Here is a 23,400-nt window from a genome sequence, read left to right on the forward strand (position 1 = left end):
CAGTCATGGATGGAGATACTATGAGCTGCCTGATGTGCTCCTGGAAGGGTGATCTGGCTCTGGCTTCACTGAATCTCTTAATTCCTTATTGAGAAGAAGGGGTCTTTTGAGAAGAAGGTGTAAATACAGAATGGTCAGCCTTCGCTGACGGGGTCACTTACTGGATGGGCAGGGAATTGAGTGACGTGGAGGAGGAATTGGACAGACTGAGCCTACTTAGGTTGAAGCCTCATGGGTAATGTCAGCAAGCCGAGCTCATAATGGGGCTGCAGAAGAAGCTGGGGATCTTGGCTGGAGTGGTCAGAGTGTGGACCATGATTATGATGATAATTATGTCTCTGTATCAGGGGAGTCGTGTGTCCAGATGTAAAAGCGCAAATCCAAATGCCTATAATAGGGCCAGGTGGAGAGATGACAGAAAGAATGTTTGACCCATGCAGCAATGAAAATAAATGTAATTTGTCAACCTCAGTGAGTCTCCCAACCATGATGTTGAGTAGTTAGCTGGACCCAAAAGAAGACATTTGGTAAGAGTTCATGTCTATACAGCTCTCCAAACTATGTGCTTAGAGGTACATACATACACAGTAAAAATAAAGTGAAAAGTAAGAAAATGATTATCCCAAAGGTCAGCATGGGGGTGACCTTGGAGGGAGGTCGAGATTGTGATTGGAAGGACAGATAGGTCTTCTGGGGTGCTATGTTCCACTCCTTGACCTGGGACTTGATTATATAGATGTTGGCTTTCTAATTGCTATTTAAACTGTGGTGCATTTTATGCACTTTCCTGAATATATGACGTATTCTACAATGAAAAAAGGAAAGAGAAAAGAGTTCAGGAACCCTCCAAAGGCAGCAGCCACTGGTTAGTTCCAACGCATGGCCATGTGACAATGGGGTCAGTGGTGTCAGATCAAACTTTTCAAAGAAGTAAGATACATGAATTTTTAAAAAAAATGTGAAATAAACTTGTAACTAATTCCAAAATTATTTAGACATCATGTAAGCCAACAATGTGGACCAGATAAAAAAGGTCTAAAGGCAAGACTGAGCCCATGACTGCCAGTTTATGACTTTTGTCTCAAAAGTCAAAGATGGAGGGAAGGAGAACATTTTTACCTGGCTGTATTTAGCAGCTTTGTTTGCACTGATTTTTATCTGAGGAACTTTATGATAATTGCTAAGGCACTGGTGGGTCCTCACTAAGCACTTGGCAAACATGTCAGTCTTTCTGCTTGCAACTATTCTATTTTAGCTGGCATTCAGAGAGTTTAAGAATTTTTCACAGTATTAGACAGCTAGTAAGTGGGAGGGCCAATATTTGAACCTAGGCTGATTTGATGGCACAGCCTGTGCCTTTTACTGATTTTGCAGGGTCTGTGAGTAGGCCGCAAACCCGGTGCCTCTTTTCTAGCCCTCTGCTCTGGCAGACATCATTAATCCATCAGTGCTCTTTCCTGCTATGTGGAGACTCATCTCCTGTGTGCTTCACCCCAGCACTCCAGGAACCCATTCATAATTGATTGGACTTGGTGACTTAGATGAGATGCATTTACTCTTCTGACATCACAGACTACTTCTCCTGTGATTCAGGGTCAGGATAGACAGTTCCTAAATGGTGCTGTTAGCTCAAGTAATGTGTGTTACAGCCTGGTTCTTCAATAAAGAACTTGTCAACCTGTTGCTCTCTCACGGACCTGGATTATTTTTCTTGCTGTTGACATTGGTCCTGTCGCATCTGCTCCAGAACCAGGATGCTGGCTATGGGCTCTCCAGAGACTGACATGTCCTCAGTGCAGAGAAATCACCTTGAAAGCTGCTCCTCTCACTGTACTTTGAAAGAAGAGCATTATCAAAGGTGACTAAATGGGGTGTTAAATGATCTTTAGAAAAAGGGAAGGACAATGATGTACGTGACATCAGGAGGTTAGTGCGGAAAGTAGAAAGGTGATAATGGTACATCCATCTCCTGTATCCTGGTTAGAGACGGACCCAACCACAGGGGCTGCTCCGAGAAACTGCAGACCACTGGGTTCTGGTGGAGCCTGAGGGAACACATGGCCCTCCACCCTCATTTCACAAATGAGGGCCAGGGGTGTAATGTGATTCACCCAAGGAGCAAGGATGCCCTTTCCTTCACGCCTGGCCACTCTCGCCATGATAAGAACAAAATGGAGGGCAGTCGTTAAGAGAACTAGTCTTGAGTTTACATCCTGACTCTGTTAGGTTCTAGCTGTGTGACTTTGGTTTCTTAACCTGTCGTCTATAAGATGCACATAATAGCAGGACATATTTTATAGAGCTGTAGGGATTATAGGAAGAAATGCAGGTGAAAGTACGTGTGTCTGATGCCTGGTGTGAAGCAAGGACTCAAAGGATATCAAAGGATATACACATGTATACACATTTATATATTTACATAAAACCCTCACACCTAATATTCTGGCAGGTAATATGCTGTAAGACCTGTATTTCTAAGGGCTTCAATAGTTAAAATTGACTCTTACTTTATGAGGTTGGATTTATATGGCCATTTCAGTTCTGGCATGTGATCGTAGAAGGACAGCACTGTATCTTTTATAAGGAAATATTGTGTAAGTGTTGCTGTGAGAGGCCCCTTGGCCCTGTGCTGGCACCGTTGTCTAAGACATAATGCTTCTTAGTATCAGAATGGCGAATATAAGTGACAGTTTTCCTGCATTGGGTATCTTTTAATAATAGTTGAAAGTTATTTGAAATCAGGTCTTTATAAAGAGAAAAGAAAGCTTCATTTAGAACAAAACAGATATGGGGTGCCTGGGTGGCTCAGTTGGTTAAGTGTCTGACTTCCGTTCGGGTCATGATCTTGCGATTTGTGAGTTTGAGCCCCGCGTCGGGCTCTGTGCTGACAGCTCGGAGCCTGGAGCCTGCTTCCGATTCTGTGTCCTGTCTCTCAGCCCCTCCCATGCTCATGCTCTGTCTCTCTCTGTCTCTCAATAATAAATAAATGTTAAACAAAAATGGAACAAAACAGATACTATTCATAGAAGAAAATGAACTATGTCCTGATGACTATCTGGGGTCTTTCTTGGACAGCAATGGCCATATTGGTCCTAGTGGTGGGAGTGACTGAGCCTAGGCTTGTTAAGGATGGGGCAGTTAGGTAATTACTTACCTGTTGGGAGGAGCTGAGCATCCCAGGGTGGAGTCAGGATCCAGAGCTGAGCAGGCTATTTGAATGAGGGTCAAGGAGAAAGCACAAGCCAGATGTGAGGCTTTGGGAAGAGACAGGGATTCCAGGGAAGGTGCAGGTCACAGAGCTTCCCATGGCCTTTGGGGTTGCTATCCAAGTTGTCACTGTTTGGTTGTTGTTGTTGGCCTTTTCCAGGAGGAAAACATGTGTGTTTGGGGGTAGAGGTGGGACATCAGGGAGAGAAGGCTGCTGTTAAGGGAACTGAGTCAGTTCAGGCAACAAAGATAGACAGATGAATAGATGGAAATACACATAGTAAATATATGCTATTTAGGCAATAGGTAAGTAAAATAGGTAAGGTGATACAATAAGCAATGATATATAAGTGACAGGTATAGACAGCATATAAGTGATAGATAGATGGATAGATGGATAACAGATAAGTGGTAATAGAGAGTAGCTAAATAGTTAATAGAGTGATGGATGGTGCATTGGTTTTCTGTTGTTGCTGTAACATGTTACCACAAACCTAGTGGCTTAAAACAGCACAGATTTTCATCTCATAGTTCTATAGGTCAGAAATCTGGGCAGCTAGATTGGTTTCTCTGATCTCAGTTTCATGTGTCCAAAGTCAAGGCATCAGCCAGGCCTGTTGTCCCTTTCTGGAGGCTCTGAGATGAATCTCCTTCCAAGCTCATTCAGATTGTTGCTCGAATTCAGTTCCTCCTAGTTATAAGACCAAGGTTCCCAGGGAGCAAGGCAACAAGTAAGGGAGTAAGTCTCTCTTACTCTTGGAATGTCTCCTGCTTCCCACTTCTGTCTCATTTCTTCTACTTCCTCTTCTGCTTTAAAGGCACACCTGATTATGTCAGGCCCGCCAGGATGATCCAGAATAACCTCCCTATTTTAAAGGCAGCTGATTAGAACCTTAATTATATCTTCAAATTCCCTTTATAGCAGTAACTAGGTTTGTGTTTGTTCTATAACTAGGCTGTAGGAATCTTGGGGGACATCTTTATAATTTTGCCTATGACAGTTGGATGGATGCGTGAATGCATGGATAAATAGATAGCTAGATAAGCAGGCTATTGATAGGTAATAAATGGATGGGTAGCTAGCTAGAAAATGGATAGGCAGATATGTGAACAGATGGAAATATAACATTGATAAGTTAGGTAAATACCAGTTCATGTCTGTTATATAATTACCAATGCTTCCACGAATAGAGTTTGGGTAGAGTTCTTATCCAGGAGTGAGCATGATGATGTCATCAAGGTCTGGGTCTGATATTTCCTTTTTCATGATCCTATATTTATGACTTACTTATATGGCCACCACTTACCACATCCTGGTCTTGTGACACTTTATAATTGAAGCTGATATCAGAGTTGGATAGATTTTTTAGTGTTTGTAAGTAATTATCCTATTTTCCGTCTCTGCTTATTTATTCTTTTTAAAAAAATGTTTGTTTACTTATTTTTTGAGACAAACACAGAAAGAGAGCATGAGTTTGGGAGGGGCAGAGAGAGAGGGAGACAGAATCCCAAGCAGGTTCCACACTGTCAGCATAGAGCCCAGTGTGGGACTCGAACTCACAAACTGTGAGATCATAACCTGAGCCAAAATCAAGAGTTGGATGCTTAACCGACTGAGCCACCCAGGCGCCCCACTACTTATTTATTCTTGATCCACTCAAAAACATTTACTGAGCAACTACTTTGTGCCAGGCACTGTGAGACATACTAGTGATACAATATATAAGGCAGCTCTCACAAAGTCTATAGTCTAGGGGGAGAAACTGAGAAGTAAACTGGCAATACTGATCTCAGGCAGCTTGTCCGACCAGAAGGAGAAATACAAGGTGAAACTCATCAGATGGGCACATAGCCTAGACTTTGGGAGTCTGGGAAACTTTGTAGAAAAAGCAACATCTAATCTGAAACCCCAAGAATGCATAGGGATTAGTCATATAAAGGAAACGGCTGCCTTGAACACCAGAATCTCATCAACTCTAATTCAGTTGCGCTGGTTATTTCTGTTCCTAATTGCTACTGCACAGATCTGTGCATACACTGCACATTTAGAATGTGTTGGTACTTTCAAATGCAAATGTGTTCTACAAAAATGTCCTTTGCTTGTACAACTCAGCAAAAGTTCTCTGTGACTTTGGTGGTGGTGTGGGTTTTGAGGATTTTATTTTTAATTTAATTTAATTTTTTCCTCCAAGTGGGGAAAGGATTCAGTGTTTGTCAGACTAGGGGCTGCCTGGATAATTCTTATCCATTACTAAGAGGGTTTTGGGCTCTGTCTACCATTGCTGTATTCCCCAAGTACAGAGGCTGCTCTTAAAGCTCTATTTGTAAAAAAAAAATGCTGAGGCCACAGAGGTTTTTGTTTAGTTCTTCTCTGCTCCTTAAATATGGGGTCACACTGTGGGGGATAGAGCTGAAGGGTCTAGCAAATAAAGAACTGGGGATTCAAGCTCTCATTCCTTCTCTCTCCTGCCCATCAAACTCTCGTTTCTGATCGTTGCCTACCTGACCACAGCATTCCAGTCAGAACTCCAGTGGTGTCCAGGGAGAAGTGGATCCTGAGAAAGGAACTGAGATCATGGGAAATCATCTTTCCCCCCCAGGTGTTGTGTGACCTGATGGGTGATACAGGTTCTTGGAATTAACAGCGTGTGAGCTTGTGTAAACCCCTCGCCTCTCTGCACTTCCATGCCCTAATTCTTAACTCAAGGAAAAGAGTGGAATAAAGGGTGGCATGTCGCCCTGGGTCAGAGCATCAATTTTACAGTATTTGAATCACAGCCTCACCCCTGACTGGCTGTGTAGCCTTAGGCATGTTACGTAACTCTTGTGAACCTCAGTTTCCTCATGTATAAAATGGAGGCAATATTATGCTTTCTAGCACTCAGAGGAACAATGCACATCAAGTAATTAGCCTAGTGCTTGCTAAAAGCCTCTTGGTTTTAATTATTGTCAAATGTTTTACATGGCTCTGATTCCCTAATACAGCCACTTGCTTTAAACACACACACACACACACACACACACACACACACACACACACACACATCATGATCTTGATTTATTGACCATGAAGAAATAGTGAGCTGTGGAAAAATGTGAAGCATAAAGCGGTGTTAAGAGAGGTTAATAATAAGCAAACAGAAAAGTGTATTTTAGAGGTTTAATTTTTGATCTTATTAACCCACTCTGGAAATTAAAGGTAGATATGGATGTGACATTATTTAATTTTGACAGTGGATTTTAAAATAGGGAGACGTTTCAAAGGCATACTTTCAAATTGTTTTTGAAACGGAATTTAGACTATCAAAATTCTGCCTGTGTGTGCCTTTGTAAAAAATATATTTATGGATAGATAAGCTTTATTCCAATGTCTGCATAAATATGAGTTGATGTTGAACAATAAAAGGTTTCTACAAAGGGCTAACATTTGTTTATTAAACAACAGAACTTGGTCCTGTCCTTCAGTTTGTCTCTGAATTCAGTTGATTGACACCTCATTATTAGTAATCCACTGTCAGAAATCATTTTCACCACATAAAGAATCTGCAGGCTTTGGGTGGCACTTAACCACTTCTTGCCCGTGTATGTTTTTATATTAGCAATGAAATATTGATAGTTTTAGAATGGAGACTAGAATATGTCTGTAGAAAATGATTACAGATGTTGGCAGTGATGAAAAAGGTGGCAGTTTTTGAAGAGAGAAAGCTTAGTTTTTTTTTTTTTTTTGTTTTTTCAATATATGAAATTTATTGTCAAATTGGTTTCCATACAACACCCAGTGCTCATCCCAAAAGGTGCCCTCCTCAATACCCATCACCCACCCGCCCCTCCCTCCCACCCCCCATCAACCCTCAGTTTGTTCTCAGTTTTTAACAGTCTCTTAAGCTTTGGCTCTCTCCTGCTCTAACCTCTTTTTTTTTTTTTTCCTTCCCCTCCCCCATGGGTTTCTGTTACGTTTCTCAGGATCCACATAAGAGTGAAACCATATGGTATCTGTCTTTCTCTGTATGGCTTATTTCACTTAGCATCACTTTCTCCAGTTCCATCCACGTTGCTACAAAAGGCCATAAGAGAAAGCTTAGTTTTTAGGAAGGCGGCAACCGAGCATGTGGATACCTGAAGGAGTGTCTCTCAAGAAAGAGATTAAGGATAGGCTAGAAATATGATTGATGGAAGAGTGGAAGCGAAAACAAGTGAGATGGTGGCACTAACCTTGAAGAGAAATAAGAGGCTTTTCTTCTTTGAAACAAAAGTAGAGAAAGTTAGGATGGTGTAAACGTGCAGAAGGAGGAAATTGGGGATGGATGTCCCATTCCTGGATGAATTGAGGTGAGAATTTGGATGTGATCGGCCAAGGATTAGAAAAAGGCAGTCAAGTTTGCTAGTCATTGGAAACAAACAGAGAAACAAAAATGTGGGAAACTAGAGATGATGCATAGAGTCTTAAATTTATTCTTCTAACTATTATTTATTATTTATGTTATGCTGGGAGCTAGAGATAAAGCTGTGAATAAAACAGAGGGTCCCTGATCTCATGGAGCGTGTTAAAGGAAGCTGGTATGTTTAGCCTGAAAATGCAAAGACCAGAGAGAATGCCAAAGATATATCCATATATTTGAAGAGGTGCCAAGCATGTATTGGGAAGAAGTCCTGCCTGTTCTATGTGTTACCAAAACAGATCTAAGACCAGTAGGTACAATTTATAGGAAGCAAGATCTTGACTCAAAATAAGTGAGAAATGGGTGCCGTTGGAGGGAGGGAGTCGCCTGTCATTCTGAAGATATTCAAACAGAGAACAGGTAGCCATTGGCCATGATTGATAGAGATAGTTTGAGTGTTAGAAGGCAAGTTGCAGTTGATGAGCTTTTAAAACACCTTACAACCCTGTGAGTCTGTGAATCACTGGGTGTCATCGCACGATGTCACTTTCAGAAATTATTGCATAGATTGTCATCCTGCTTGAACTGTTGTCACTGTGCATTTACTTTATTTTAAGGGATGGGAGGAACCCGGTAGAAGGTACAAGTCTATTTCCTTTAAAGTAACTACTCTTCTATTTTCTTGTGATTAAGACATTTATTTAAAACCAGGCTTGCTAGTAAAAAGGCATATAATCACTGGTTCTCTTCAGCCCCTGTCATGACAGATTAGCATTAATAATTTAGAGAACAGCAGCATTAAAAGTAATTACAAACTGTCAGAAAGATACAAGAAATATGACATAGTTCATAGCTTCTTTTCAGACCTCAAATATTATTTGAGGGGAAAAATAATTACATTTTCCTGTTCATTTCCTAATACAAATAACTTAGGAAATCTCATAATTCTTGAAATTTGCAATTAATTCATTGAAAAACTAATGTCAGTTTGAAAAAAAGGCCTCTTTGGTCACAAATTTCCACTGTGGAATGATTCCTTAGGGCATATTCCCAATTTCCTTGTCAAGGCTCATTTTAAATGCATTAACATAGCAACATGAATAAATCAACTAGCATTTAAAAATATAAATTGTCTAAACTTCCTTTAATTGTGCACGCATTTAGCTTTTTCTTCTTTGTCTATCTAAATACTACAATCTCTTGATTTAGATGCAACTCCATACAAATCTCAGATATCAGAATCTAGTAAAATTCTTCCCTGTGAACTTTTGTCCAACCCAAGCCTTTTTTGTTCTATCTGTCCTATCCAGTGCCACATCTCATATGAAAAATGAGAAGGGTGTTAGTATTAATTTCTTAATAAAATCTGTAAGTCCTATTCCACGCTTCTTCTTTCTACAATCCTTTCTTCTTCATTCTATGTACATTTACCCTGAGAAGAAAAAAGACAGAGCGGACACTGTCACTCTGTGCTTCATTATTATTCTAGACATAGAAGGGAATTTGAGTACCATTCGCTTAGAACCTAGACGCTAAGACACATATCTTGTGGTAGTCATGTCACTTTATGTTTTGTTGTTTTGTAAAAACAGAAAATTCTTAGTAAAAATAGTTGTTCGGATATCAGTGGAACAGTTTGACCTCAGGAACAGAGTGCATGTGGCCAACAGATCCAAACATATTGCAATGAGTTGTTGCATTGATGTCCATGATCTTTTTAACCTTAGAGTACCTGGCATATTGCCAGGAGACAACAAATGTCAGGAGACGGCCAAGGATGTCACATGGAAAATGAGGGAGGGAGAAAAGAAAGAATACTACTGCGTTCTTAATATTTGTTGGCTCAAAAAGTCACCATATTATAGGACATATTCTTTAAAAAAATTTTTTTTAATGTTTATTTATTTTTGAGAGAGAGAGAGAGGGCATGAACAGGAGAGGGGCAGAGAGAGAGGGAGACACAGAATCAGAAGCAGGCTCCAGGCTCTGGGCTGTCAGCGCAGAGCCCAACGCAAGGCTCGAACCCACAGACCTTGAGATCATGACCTGAGTTGAAGTCAGACGCTCAACCGGCTGAGCCACCCAGCCGCCCCAGGACATATTCTTTAGGTAGAAGGTCATATGGGTTAGTTCACATGCTATCTTGTGAAATACTGGTTTAGATTAGTTTTATTTGTATCAAATTATTAGAAGCTTAATTGGGTTAATATTCTTTTGAAAAAGAGAGCTAATTTGACTCCTCAGTATGTACCATAACCTGCACATGTGCTCTTACTCTTTCCTGTTCCCATTGTCTCTTCCATGATAACCTGTACTCTTTGGGAAAGTTACTTTTCATATAATGGTTTATAATGATGTGGATGCATTAGATTGTTTGGGGATAAGACTTTATACTACAGCCTTTTTATAAAAAGTCCTGTGTTGACAGAGATGCATATACACATATATTTTTTTAATTTACATCCAAATTAGTTAGCATATAGTGCAACAAAGATTTCGGGAGTAGATTCCTTAATGCCCCTTACCCATTTAGCCCATCCCCCCTCCCACAACCCCTCCAGCAACCCTCTGTTCTCCATATTTAAGAGCCTCTATGTTTTGTCCCCCTCCCTGTTTTTATATTATTTTTGCTTCTCTTCCCTTCCGTTCATCAGTTTTGTATCCTAAAGTCCTTATATGAGTGAAGTCGTATGATATTTGTCTTTCTCTGACTGACTGATTTCGCTTAGCATAACACCCTCCAGTTCCATCCATGTAGTTGCAAATGGCAAGATTTCATTCTTTTTGATTGCTGAGTAATACTCCATTGTATAGATGCATATATTTTGAGATAAAAATTATGTTACCCTCTTTAAAAATTTTTTTTATTGTTTTATTTATTTTTGAGACAGAGAGAGACAGAGCATGAGCAGGGGAGGGGCAGAGAGAGAGGGAGACACAGAATGCAAAGCAGGCTCCAGGTTCTGAGCTGTCCCAGAGCCCAACACGGGGCTCGAACCCACCAACTGTGAGATCATGACCTGAGCTGAAGTTGGACGCTTAACCAACTGAGCCACCCAGGCACCCCATGTTACCCTCTTTAACAACTGATATAACACAGCTCCCTATGAGGAAAGCCTTTAAGAATACTCTTTAATGTTTGCTTATGATACAGGTCATTCATACTCACCATAGAACAGTTAGGATAAAGAAAACCAGATGATCACAAAGAAGAAAATGAAAATTCACTATCCAGTGGTAATAACTATTATCAAGTTGTGTTTGGCCTTCTAAAATTTTTTCATGCACTTACATCTTTTAAAACAATGAATCATATTGTACAGCCTCTTTGGGACCAGCTTTGTTCTTTCAACACTATATAATGGATGTCTTCCCTTATTGACAAACACGCAGCTTTATCTCTGTTTCTTATGACTACTTAATTTAAGCCATTGTTCTTTAAGCATGCCCTATCATTGAAAATTCAGATAATTTCTACTCTGTTGCCATTAAAGAATTCTGCGGTGGACATCCTTATAGTTCTCCCCATTCCCGCCTCTGCATTCATTTAAGACACTCTCAGACATCCAGGTCTATCAGGGAGTAACTGCCATCCCAGACAGAAATAGAGTCAAATCCAATTCTTAGTGCTGTGTGGGCAGGGTCTGACCAAAGGAAAAAGTGAACCAGAAGGATGAAGCTGTGGGCCAAGGAGAGTCTTCATCATATTTTACTCTTTCTGCTGAACATCTTCTCCTTCTGTTAATTCTGTATTAATAATGGTGGCCATCTACATAATCCTTTCCCTAAGAAAGTCATGGATTTCCTCAGCCATAGTTATTGGAGTGGACATTACATTTACCCTGAAGGGCAGTTGACCTTGTTAAAAAACAAAACTATCTATCTATCTATCTATCTATCTATCTATCTATCTATCTGTCATCCAATTATCTATCACCTATTTTATCAATCTATCTGTATGTCTGTCTAGCTGAAATTTGTAAATAAAGCCAAAAGAACCCACCATGTCCTTTCTTCTTTTTCTTGGTGCAGAATTTTATTTTTTTCAGCTTTATTGAGATATAATTGACATATAAAATTATAAGATGTTTATTTATTTATTTTACATGTTTATTTTTATTTTTGAGACTGAGAGAGACAGAGTGTGAGTAGGGGAGGGGCAGAGAGAGAGGGAGTTAGAATCTGAAGTAGGCTCCAGGCTCTCAGCTGTCAGCACAGAGCCTGATGTGGGGCTCAAACTCAGGAACCGCGAGATCATGACCTGAGCCGAGGTCTGACGCTTAACGGACTGAGCCACCCAGGCGCCCTCATACTGTAAGATATTTAAATCACTGTGATGATTTGACATTTGCATATCTTTTCAATGTCATGCTAGAATACTCAGTAGCAAGCCCACCTAAAGTTTATTTGACTATTTAAGGCAGGGGTCGGCAAACTTTTTCTATAGAAAACCAGGTGACAAATATTTTAGGCTCTGCAAGCCATATGGTCTTTGTCACAATTAATCAATTTTGCTGTTGTATTGGAAGCAGCCACAGACAGTACATAAACAAATGTGACTATATTTCAATAAAACTTTATTTACAAAAACATGAGACAGACCAGAATGGCCCATATTCCTTAGTTTGATGTGTCCCTGCTCCTGGGGAATGTAATTTTGTTTGACTTACTATTTACTAATAACTGACAAGGTACAAACTGTTTTTGTCTGGTAGAGATGCAAACGATTTATGTGCAATAGAAAGAAATAACCCCAGTGGTTATGCTTTTATTGCCTTGTAGGACATAGCTAGTTTAGAATCTGATTTAGCAAACTTCACCCAGCAGTCCCCCTCCTCTGTGTATCGATTTCTGTATCCAGCTTTGTCATCCTGCTGGTTCTCTCACTCATAAGTTAAATAAAACTTTGGCATATGCCCATTGTTTATTTAGGAATCATGTTATTAACTTCTTGAAAATTGTACTTCGACAGCCTGACAGCCCTTAAGAAAAAGAACTTTGTAAGCAGCACGACCTTCAAAGGTCAGCTCAACCTTGCATCTGCTGTTTTCTGCCAACAGATCTGTCTGGCTTTCTGTTTGTCTCTCCCTTGCTGTGACCAGATTACTTACTGTCCCTGTGGCCTCACCTTTTGTCCCTAAGAAGCTCCACTTTTTGAGGACAGGTCATCCTCATCGACAGAGGGATAGTCTTATTTCTAAACATTTGTGACAGTTCTGCTAAGTACATGCTGTGGCTGGTGGGATAGTTCCATTAGCAACTCGCTTAGGAAGAGTAACACATTTAGCTAGATTATTAAAAAAAAAGTCTTCACACTTTTTCCTGTTCCAATTTCATCCTGAAAACAGAACCAAGTCTGTTAATACCCTTAGGGTTTGGCGGAGAGCCTTGTATTCAAGGGTCACACTGCAGCATACTGCCTTAGGGGTTCACTGTCCCCTCCAGTGACCAAGCATCTATGCTCAAATCCCCTTCTTGCCCAGAGCTTTGCCATGTTTTTTTTTTTTTTCCTTTTTAATAAGCTGTTCTCTGGTTACTGAATACAGGATGTGATTCTACACTCTTTCCCCGCAGCATCTCATTTGATTCCCCCCTGCCATGGCCGTCCCAGCTACCCTGTGAGGCTACCACTGTTTGTATTACCACTACCTTGCACCTGCTGCTGTCTACCACTGTTTATAAGAGAGAGATCTGAGAATTCAAAAAAGGCTAGTAACTTGCTCAAGGTCACATGGCCAGTAAATGGTACAGCTAGGGTTTTGATCTAGTTCTGTCTACCCCCAAAACTCAAGCCCTTAGTCTATATTGTATGGTCTCCCCAACTTCCCTCTCCTAGATCAGCTGCCTGGGCATGTCCTCAGATCAGATCTAGTTTCATTCTTGGGCCTTTATGATGATGACAGATAAGATTATGCTAATACTAAAATTTATTTCTTCTTTTTCTTTTTTAAAAATCAATACTTTAGTTGTTTTTTTTTATACTTTTAGGTTCACGGCAAAATCAAAGGAAAATTACAGAGGTTTTTCATATACTCCCTGCCCCCAAACATGCATAGCATTTCCTATTATCAATATCACCCACCAGATTGGACTGATTACAATTGATGAACCTACAGTGATCCATCATAATCACCCAAAGTCCATAGTTACATCATAGTTCACTCTCAGTGTTGTACATTCTGTGGGTCTGGACAAATGTATAATGACATGTATCTATCATTATGATATCATTCAAGAGTAGTTTTACTGCCCTAATCATCCCTCCCTCTCCTCTAATCTCTGGAAACTACTGATTTTTTTACTGTCTCCACAATTTTATCTTTTTCATAATGTGATATAGTTGGAATCATAAGCATGTAGCCTTATCAGATTGGCTTCTTTCACTTAGTAATATGTATTTAAGGTTCTTCTCTGTCTTCTTATGGCTTAATAATGCATTTCTTTTTTTTGTTTTTATGTTTTGTTTATGGAAGTAATGTCTGCACCCCATGTGGGGCTTGGACCCACGACTCTGAGATCAAGAGTGCACACTCTTCCAAATGAGCCAGACAGATGGCCCTGAATTTCTTTTTAGTGATGAATAATATTCCATTGTTTGGATGTACCACAGTTTATTTATCCATTCACCTACTAAAGGACATTTTGCTTGCTTCCAAATTTTGGGAAATAGGAAGATAGCTACTGCAAATATCCATGTGCAGGTTTTTGTGTGGACATAAGTTTTCAACTTCTTTGGGTAAATACCAAGGACTACACTGGCTGGATTGCACGGTAAGAGTGTGTTTAGTTTTGTAAGAATCCACCAGACTGTCTTCTGAAGTGGCTGTGCCATGTTACGTTCCCACCAGCAGTGAATGAGAATTCCTGTTGCTTCACATCTTGCTAGCATTTGGTGTTGTCAGTGTTCTGGATTTGAGCCATCCTAATAGGTCTATAGGGATATCTCATTGTTGTTTTAACTTGTGTTTCCCTGATGGCATATCACATGGAGCATCTTTTCATGTAATTATTAGCATCTACATATCTTCTTTGGAGTGGTGTCTGTTAAGGTCCTTCGTCCATTTTTAGATTGGGTTGTTTGTTTTTTTACTGTGTAATTTTCAGAGTTCTTTGTATACTTTGGATGAGTCATTTACCAGATAGGTGTTTTTCTTTTTATTTATTTATATTTTTAAAATGTTTATTTATTTATTTATTTTGAGAAGTGAGGGGCAGAGGGAGAGGGAGAGAGAGAATCCCAAGCAGCTCCATGCTGCCAGTGCAGAGTTCGATGAAGGGCTCCATCCCATGAAACAGTTGGACACTTAACTGACTGAGCCACCCAGATGGCCCCAGATGTGTGTTTTTAAAATATTTTTTTTCCCCAGTCTGTATCATATCTTCTTATTCCCTTGACACTGGTTTTTGGTTTTGTTTTTTTTACAGAGCAGAAGTTTTTAATTTTAGTGAAGTCCACCTTATTATTTATTTTATGGATTGAGCATTTGATGTTATACATAAAAAGTCATCACTATACCTAAAGTCCTCTATATTTTCTCCTATGTTATCTTCCAGGAGTTTATTTTTCCCAATTAACATTTAGGTCTGTGGTCCATTTTGGGTTAGTGTTTGTGAAGGGTATAAGGTCTGTGTCTAGATTCATTTTTCTACCTGTGGATGCTCAGTTGTTCCAGCATGATTTGTTGAAGAGACTATCTTTTTTCCATTGAATTGCTTTTGCTCCTTGGCTCCTGTATTCTGTTCCACTGATCTATTTGTCTGTTCTTTTACCAGTGCCACACTGTCTTGATGACTGTAGCTTTAAAATAAGTCTTGAAGCCAGATAGTGTCAGTCCTGCAACATGTTCTTCTACAATATCATGTTGGCTATTCTGAGTCTCTTGCCTCTGCATATAAACATCTGCAAAATTACCTGCTAAGAATTCAATTTGGATTGCACTGAATATGGATCAAGTTGGGAGGAACGGTCATCTTGCCAATTTTGATGCTTCCTATCCATGAATATGGGATATCTCCTTATTTATTTAGTTCTTTTTTGACTTCTTTCATCAGGGGTTTGTAGTTTTCCTCATATAGACCTTATACATATTTCATTCAATTTATACCTAAGTATTTCATTTCTGGGTGCTAATGTAAATGATACTGTTTTTAGTTTCAGATTCTACTTGTTCATTGTTAGTGTATAGGAAAGGAGTTGACATTTGTATATTAACCTTGTGTCACACAACCTCACTGTAATCACTGATTAGTTTTAACTTTTCTTGTGAATTATTTTGGATTTCCTATAAAGGTGATCATGTCATCTGAGAACAAAGACAGTTTTATTTCTTCCTTCTCAATCCATATACTTTTAATTTCTTTTTCTTGTCCTATTGGACTAGGTAGAACCTCCAGAATAATGTTGAAAAGGAATGTTGAGAGAGGACATACTTGCTTTGTAACTGATCTTAGTGGCAAAGCTTTGAGTTTCTCACCATTGGATATGACATTAGTTATATTTTTATAACTATCCTTTATCAAGTTGAGGAAGTTCCCCTCTTTCTAGTGTGCGGAGAGTTTTTATCATGAAAGAGTATCAAATTTAGTTAAATGCTTTTTTCTGTGTATTGATATGATGATGTGATTTTTCTTTTTAGTCTCTTGGTGTAATGGATTACATTAATTGACTTCCAAATGTTGAATCAGCCTTGCATACCTGAGATAAATACCACTTGGTCATGATGCATTATCCTTTTTATACATTGTTGGATTTGATTTACTCACATTTTGTTGAGGATTTTTGCATCTGTGTTTATGAGACATAATGGTCTGTTTATTTTTTCTTATAATTTATTCCTTTGCCTGGTTTTAGTATCAGGGTAAAGCTGGCCTCATAGAATGTGTTAGGAGATAATCCTTCTGCATATATATTCTGAAAGAGATTATAGACACTTTGTATAATTTCTTCTTTAGATTTTGCTAGAAGTCACTGGTAAACCCATTTGGGCTTGATGCTTTCTTTTCATTTTGCTTTAATTTTTGTGTATGGAGCTAGGTAGGGGTTGAGGGTGTGTGTGTGTGTGTGTGTGTGTGTGTGTGTACACAATGTGTGTGTATATATATGTACATGTGTATGTATATACAAATACATGTATATTTGTATGATTTTTCTAGCATCAGTTTGTTGAAAAGACTATTCTTTCTCAACAAACAAACAAACACGAAGACTATTATCCATTAAATCACCTTTGGATCTTTGTAAAAACTCAATTGTCCATACATGTGTATTTCTGGGCTCTCTATTCTTTTACATTTGTCTTTTTGTCTACCTGTTCACTAGTACCATACTGTCTTGATTGTTTTCTACAAGTAGTCTCACAGTTGTAGTGTGAATCTTCCCAAGTTTTTCTTCCCATTCACAGTTATTTTGGTTATTCTGAGTCTTCTGCATTTCTAAATAAATTTTAGAACCAGATGGTGAATTTCTAAAAAAAAATATCTGCTGGGATTTTTATTAAGAATGGTTTGAATCTACATATCCATTTGAGAAGAAGATTTTACATATTAACAATGTTGAGTCTTTTGATACATAAGCATGGTATCTCTCCATTTACGTAGGCTTTTAATATTTCTGAACAATGTTTTGTAGTTTTCAGCATACATGTCCTGCACCTTTTGGTCAGTTTATCTCTACGTATTTCATAATTTTGATGGTATTGTAAATAGTATTGTTGTTTAATTTTAAATTCTGATTATTTGTTACTAGTATGTAATACAGTTTTTAAATATATCCTTATATTTATGATCTTATATCCTTAATCATTCCCAAACTCTTGGATTAGTTTCAGAAATTTTTTTGTACATCATATGAGAATTTTTCTTTTTACATAGTTGATCGTGTCACTGGTGAATAAGGGTAGCATTACTTCAGTCTCAATGTTTTTATTTATTATTATTATTTTTTTTTTGGCCTTATTTCACTGGCTGTAACCCCAGGACAATGTTTAATAGAAATGGTGAGATTGTATATTCTTGCTTATTCCTGATTTTAGAGGTAAAATATTTAGCTCTTCACCATTAAGAATTATGTTAGCTACATTATTTTTGTAGATATCCTTATCTGATTGAGGAGTTCTGTTCTTAGTTTGTTGAGATTTTTTTAAAAATCAGAATTAAATGGTGGATTTTGTTGAACGCTTTTTGTGAATCAATTGAAATTATTAAATGGCTAAGTTTTAAAATTTTCTGTCATTAATTACTTTAATTTTCAAATGTTAAATCCAACTTCTATTCCTGGGATAATCTCACTTGGTCATGATGTATTATTATTTTATACATTGTTGGATTCAATGTGCTCATATGTTGTTACTATTTTTTTCATCTATATTCGTGAGAGACACTGGCCTGTGGTTTTCTTTTCTTTTTTTCCTTTTTCTTTTGCAATGCTTCTCTTTCTCTTTTGAAGCAGAGTAAAGGGCCTCATAGAATTAGTTCAGAAGTATTCCCTTCTCTTCAATTCTCTGGAAAAGTTTGCCTAGAATTGGGATTGTTATTCCCTTAAATGTTTGGTAGCAGTTCCTTTGCAACCACCTGAAACTGGAGTTTTCTTTGTGGGAGTTTTTAACAACTAATCTGTTTGCTGTTTTGCTATTTAGGTAATCTAGCTCTTCTTGAGTAAACTTGGAAAGTTTGTGCCTTTTGAGTCATTGGTCCATTTCGTCTAAGTTGTCAAATCTATTGGCATAAATTGTTTACAATATTTTCTTATTATCCTTTGGCTATATGTAGAATCTTTAGTGATGTCACCTGTTTTATTTCTAATATTGGAAATTTGTGTCTCTTTTTTTCCTGATGGCTAGATTTTTTTTTTTTTTCAATGTTATTGAGCTTCTCAAGGAACCAAGTTTTGGTCTTATTGTTTTTCTGTGTTGTTTTCTAATTCACTGATTTCCATGCTGATGTTTATTTCCTTCCTTTTGCTTACTTTGGGTCTTATTTGCTCCTCTTTTTCTAGTTTTTGTGGTGGAAGTTAAAGTTGTTGATTTGAGACCTTTCTGTTTTTTCTCACATAAGCATTTTAGTGTTATAAATTTTCCTATAAGTACTGCTCTAGCTACATTTAGCAAATTTTGAATAAATTGTGTTTTCATTTTCATTGAATTGAAAATACTCTTGGTTTCTTCTTGACTCATTATTTAGATTTTTTTTTTAAGTTTTTTTATTTTGAGGTGGGGAGGGGCGGAAAGGGAGAGAGAAAATCCCAAGCAACGTGGGGCTAAAACCCTTGAACTGTGAGATCATGACCAGAGCTGAAATCAAGAGATGGACCCTTAACTGACAGACCCACCCTGGCGCCCTGACTGTTAGGTTATTTAGCAGTGTGTTACTTAGTTTCCAAATATCTAGAAGATTTTCGACATCTCTTTCCGTTCTTAATTTGTAATATAATCCCACTGTGGGCAGAGAACACACATTATATGACTTGAATCCTTGTAAATTTGTTGAGACTTATTTTTTGGCCTTTAATATGAGCTGTTTTGATATATATTACATGTACATCTGAAAAGAATGTTTACTGTTGATAAGTGTTAAAGTAATGTCACTTAGATTAAGTTGGTTGAGTGTTGTCTAAACTTTTTTTCTTTTTTCTTTTTACTGATTTTCTGTGGTTTATTGATAATTAAAAGAGGAGTATTGAAATCTTTGACAAAAATGACACTTTATATATTTCTCATGGAAGTTTCTATCACTTCTGGATTTACTTGGTTTAGGTATGTGAATATTTAGAATTGTTATATATTCCTGATGAATTGACTTCTATCATCTGAAGTGGCTATATTTAATTTTGGTGAAGTTTTTTTTAAACTTTGTCTGATATTAATATAGCCTCCTCATTTTTAAAAAAGATTTTATTTTTAAGTAATCTCTACACCCAACATGGGGCTTAGATTCAAAACCTTGAGATCAAGAGTCACATGCTTTTCTGACTGAGAGCCAGGTGCCCCTAGCCTCTTCCTTTTAATCTCAAATAGTATTAGCATGATATATATCTTTTCATCAATTTACCTTTAATTTTTATATTTAATATGAGTTTCTTATAGGCAGCATGTAATTGGGTATTACTTTTTTTGTATCCAACTTGACAATTTGATTTTTAATTGAGGGATTTAGGTTATTTACATTTAATTTGAGTATTGTGCTTGGGCTTACATACATATATTTGGGCTACACCCTTTTCTTTGTTTTCTGTTGTCTCCTTTTAAATCCTTTTTTACTATGTTTCCACTTTGTTTTTGGATTAATTTTCCTGATTCCATTTTTTGTCCTTTGTTGGTTTATTAGCTATAACTTTTCATTGTGTTATTTTAGTGGTTGCTTCAGGGTTTAAAACTTTACATATATGTGCTTATATATGTATGTATGTGTATGTGTGTGAATACTTTAAGCAGTTGTTTTAATAAATATTTAAGTGATAAAATTAAGTGGTGAGAAAAAAAATATTGTATTTATACAGGCAGTTAAAATTTCTGAATCCAGGTTTATATCTGGAATAATTTTTTTTCTTCATAAATGACCTTTTAATAATTTTTGAGTTACAAGTCTGCCGTTATAAATTCTTTCACGTTGTGGTGTGTCTGAAAAAGTATTTGGCTTAAATTTTTTTTATTTGATTGTGGTTGTCACACAATGTTACATTAGTTTCAGATGTACAACATAGTGATTCAACAGGTTTATACATGATGCTATGCTCACCACAAGTGTAGCCACCATCTGTTACCATACAATGCTATTATCATATCATTGACGATATTTCTTATGCTGTGCCTTTTATATCTGTGACTGATTCATCCCATAGCTGGAAGCCTGTATCTCCCTCTCCTCTTTACTCATTTTGCCCATCCTCGTAACCCCCTTCCCTCTGGCAGTTATCAGTTTGTTCTCTGTATTTACAGATGTGATTCTGATTTTTATTTGTCTATTCATTTTTTTTTTTTTTTAGATTCCTTATATAGGTGACATAATATAGTATTTGTCTTTCCCACACTGATTCGTTTCACTTAGTGTAATACCCTCTAGGCCCATCCATGTTTTCTCAAATGTCATGAGCCCATCCATTTTTTTTAAGTTTATTTATTTATTTTGAGAAAGAGCACAAGTGGGGGGCGGGGCAGAGACAGGGTGAATCAGAATCCCAAGCACGCTCCCCACCATCAATGCTGAGCCCCACACAGGGCTCAAACACACTAACTGTGAGATCATGACCTGAGCCAATATCAAGAGTCAGATGCTTAACCGACTGAGCCACCCATGTGCCTCCCATGGTATTCCTTCTTGGCCAGAAACAGAAATCAAACCAAGATACTATTCAGTTAAAGGAAGCTATACTAACAAATATATCTGGTAGTAGGCATAAACTAGACTGTCTCAGACAAACTGGGATGTGTGGTTACTCTGTATGTATAAAGTACCTAACCTGAATTAATTCAATTAGTTTAAACAGTAACTCTTTGGAATAGGTGATAGCAGTTAGCTTCATCCACCCATGAGATAACGTGAGGTGGGTAGATGTTAACTCAGATTCCACAGGCAAGTTGTAAGTGTTGTAGCAGGGATTTGAACCCAAGAACACTGCTCCTGAGCCCAGGCTGATTGGCACTTGTCACCATCACTACTGTCAACACACCTTGGGAAGGTTAGAATTAGATGATGTTACCTACAAGACCCAGTTTCCAGTAGACCCTGCATCAGCGCTGGGCCCTGGGAGCCTTCTGAGGTCCAGATCTTTTTTTGTTTCCTTCTTTATTGATTTCATGGAAGCTCTGAGCTCTGTTCCCCTCTCACCTCTTCCATCCAGTGTGGTTTGCTTATTTCTCCTGCCAGTTAACCTGAGGACTGGGACTCAGCTTAGTGTCTCCATGCTCCTCTGACCTCAAAACTGGCATCCCCTGCTGAATCCTGATCAAACCACGGCAGGATGTGCTGTGCTTATTGAGTTTTGTATCTGTCCTTGGGGTGCTGGTTCCCTTGAACCTATTGGCTACCTGGCCAACCAGCTCTGCCTCACTCACCCTCTCTATCAATCTCTCTATTGTCCTCCTGTCCCCTCATGCATCATACATATTATGACACCAATTATATCTCATAGACAGACTACTATAGTAGTCCCCTGAGAGATAAAGCCACCTTAGCATTGAACACACTCATGAGACTAAACTCCCCATTTGCATTCAGTCCTGTCTCTTCCATCAGTCCACCAGCTGGGGGGAAAAAGCCACACCAAGCAGGCCGATTTAAAGCAACACACTGATTATACAAGCTTAAGCACTTTTCCTCCAAGTTTCCCCTACCCTCCTTCCCATCATTCAGCTCTCCTCCTCTCTCCCTGCCCATCACTGTCTCTGGAGGCCACCCACAGTGGTCTCTTCTTTGTTTCCCTATCTCTAGTCAGCCAAGGATATGCCTTTGTTCCCTTATCTTGCCTTGTTCAGGAATGTTATCTGTGTGGAGGCCTAATTTGTTTCATCACCTCCTTCACCTCCCCAAGACCTTCACTCCACTGCTTTCTTACAAAGGTCGACTCTAGTCCCCTCTCTCAGGAATTTGCTCCTTATCTATGTAGCAAGGATGCATTTTATTCCCCAACACCATGGGGCAAGACGTGGCACATTCCCATAGTTGTGTAAATCAAGTTTAATCTGCAGTAGAGGAAAATTCAATCTTTGTCCTTACCTGAGATTCTTCTACTTCCTACCTCATACAGTCCAGCAGAGGCTCAGGAAGTCTTTGCAGGGCAGCATTTCCAAGGAAGGGTCCACTTGCCTTGGCCTACACGGGTCACCACTTACTTACAGGCTCATTTTTCCAGCCTTGAAGTTCACTTGAAGGGAAAACCCTGAGGTTTCCATGCCAAGCTTGGACATGGCTCTGCGGTTCTTGGGACTAAAGCTTCCACTGTTCAGTCACGACCCCAGCCACCAACAGCCACCAGGCGTGGACCAGCTCATGTGGGAACTGCAAAGGCCTTTGTGCTTGTTGTCTTGCTGAATAAATATTTACCTGTCTTCAAATCAAGTTTCCTGAAAAAGCCCAAGCATCTAACTTTCCCTTCTGTCTGTATAGTATAACCTACTGTAACATTTCTCAGAGAGGCAAGGCTTTTGGAAAAAAATAGCTAGGAAGGACATTTTCTGCTCTGCCTGGCAGACCTGCTGTTTTTTTGTTTTTTGTTTTTAAGCTCTGGCCCACTAAACACAACCAAGGCAACATTATACAAAGAAGGGACTACCTTTCTGAGTCTGCAAGAGAAAACTAACCTACAGTAGGGAAGACAAAACACACATTTATATCTTTATATTCTGGTTCCTGTTACTTGTTAGCTATGTGATCTTGGGCAGGTCTGATTTTCTTTATCTATAAACTTGGGATTATAAAAACTCTGCCTTCCTACTTCTTAGGGTTGTTTTTGAGAATTTAATTAATGGATGTATAAATGTGTAGGGCAGTGCTGTAAAGTGTTAGCCATTGTTACTATTTGCTAATTATACTGCTTGTGAGATTTTCTGTGCTGTCCATTTTCTGCAAGCCATCACATTTTATTCAAAGTCAGCACTTAAGGTGAATACCTTGTATAGCCCAAATTACCTCCAAGTTCCCCTGGAGACTAGCCCTCATATTTTCTGATAAGTCAACCCAGCCGGTTTTCCTGCTAGCACTAAATCCAATTGTGTTGTTGTGGGTTGAGCTCCAGATAAAGGCATTGCTTACAGATTTATACTTCCCTCTCACAGTCAATCTGGAGCAGGCATTCATTTATTGAAAAATGGTAGGATAATCC

General features: G+C 38.5%; 1 long non-coding RNA gene across 1 annotated transcript; it reads right to left on the reverse strand.

Annotated features, from left to right (window-relative positions):
• Nucleotides 1–243: 243 nt before the first annotated feature.
• LOC132690082 (uncharacterized) lies at nucleotides 244–22,544 on the reverse strand. Its single transcript, XR_009615233.3, has 4 exons — nucleotides 22,296–22,544; nucleotides 3,155–3,209; nucleotides 1,698–1,833; nucleotides 244–388 (listed from the first exon to the last, which is right to left on the reverse strand). It is a non-coding gene; the product is annotated as an uncharacterized LOC132690082 (long non-coding RNA).
• Nucleotides 22,545–23,400: the final 856 nt, after the last annotated feature.

Source organism: Panthera onca, chromosome E2 (assembly GCF_046562875.1).
Source record: "Panthera onca isolate mPanOnc1 chromosome E2, mPanOnc1 haplotype 2, whole genome shotgun sequence".
Classification (NCBI taxonomy): Eukaryota; Metazoa; Chordata; class Mammalia; order Carnivora; family Felidae; genus Panthera; species Panthera onca.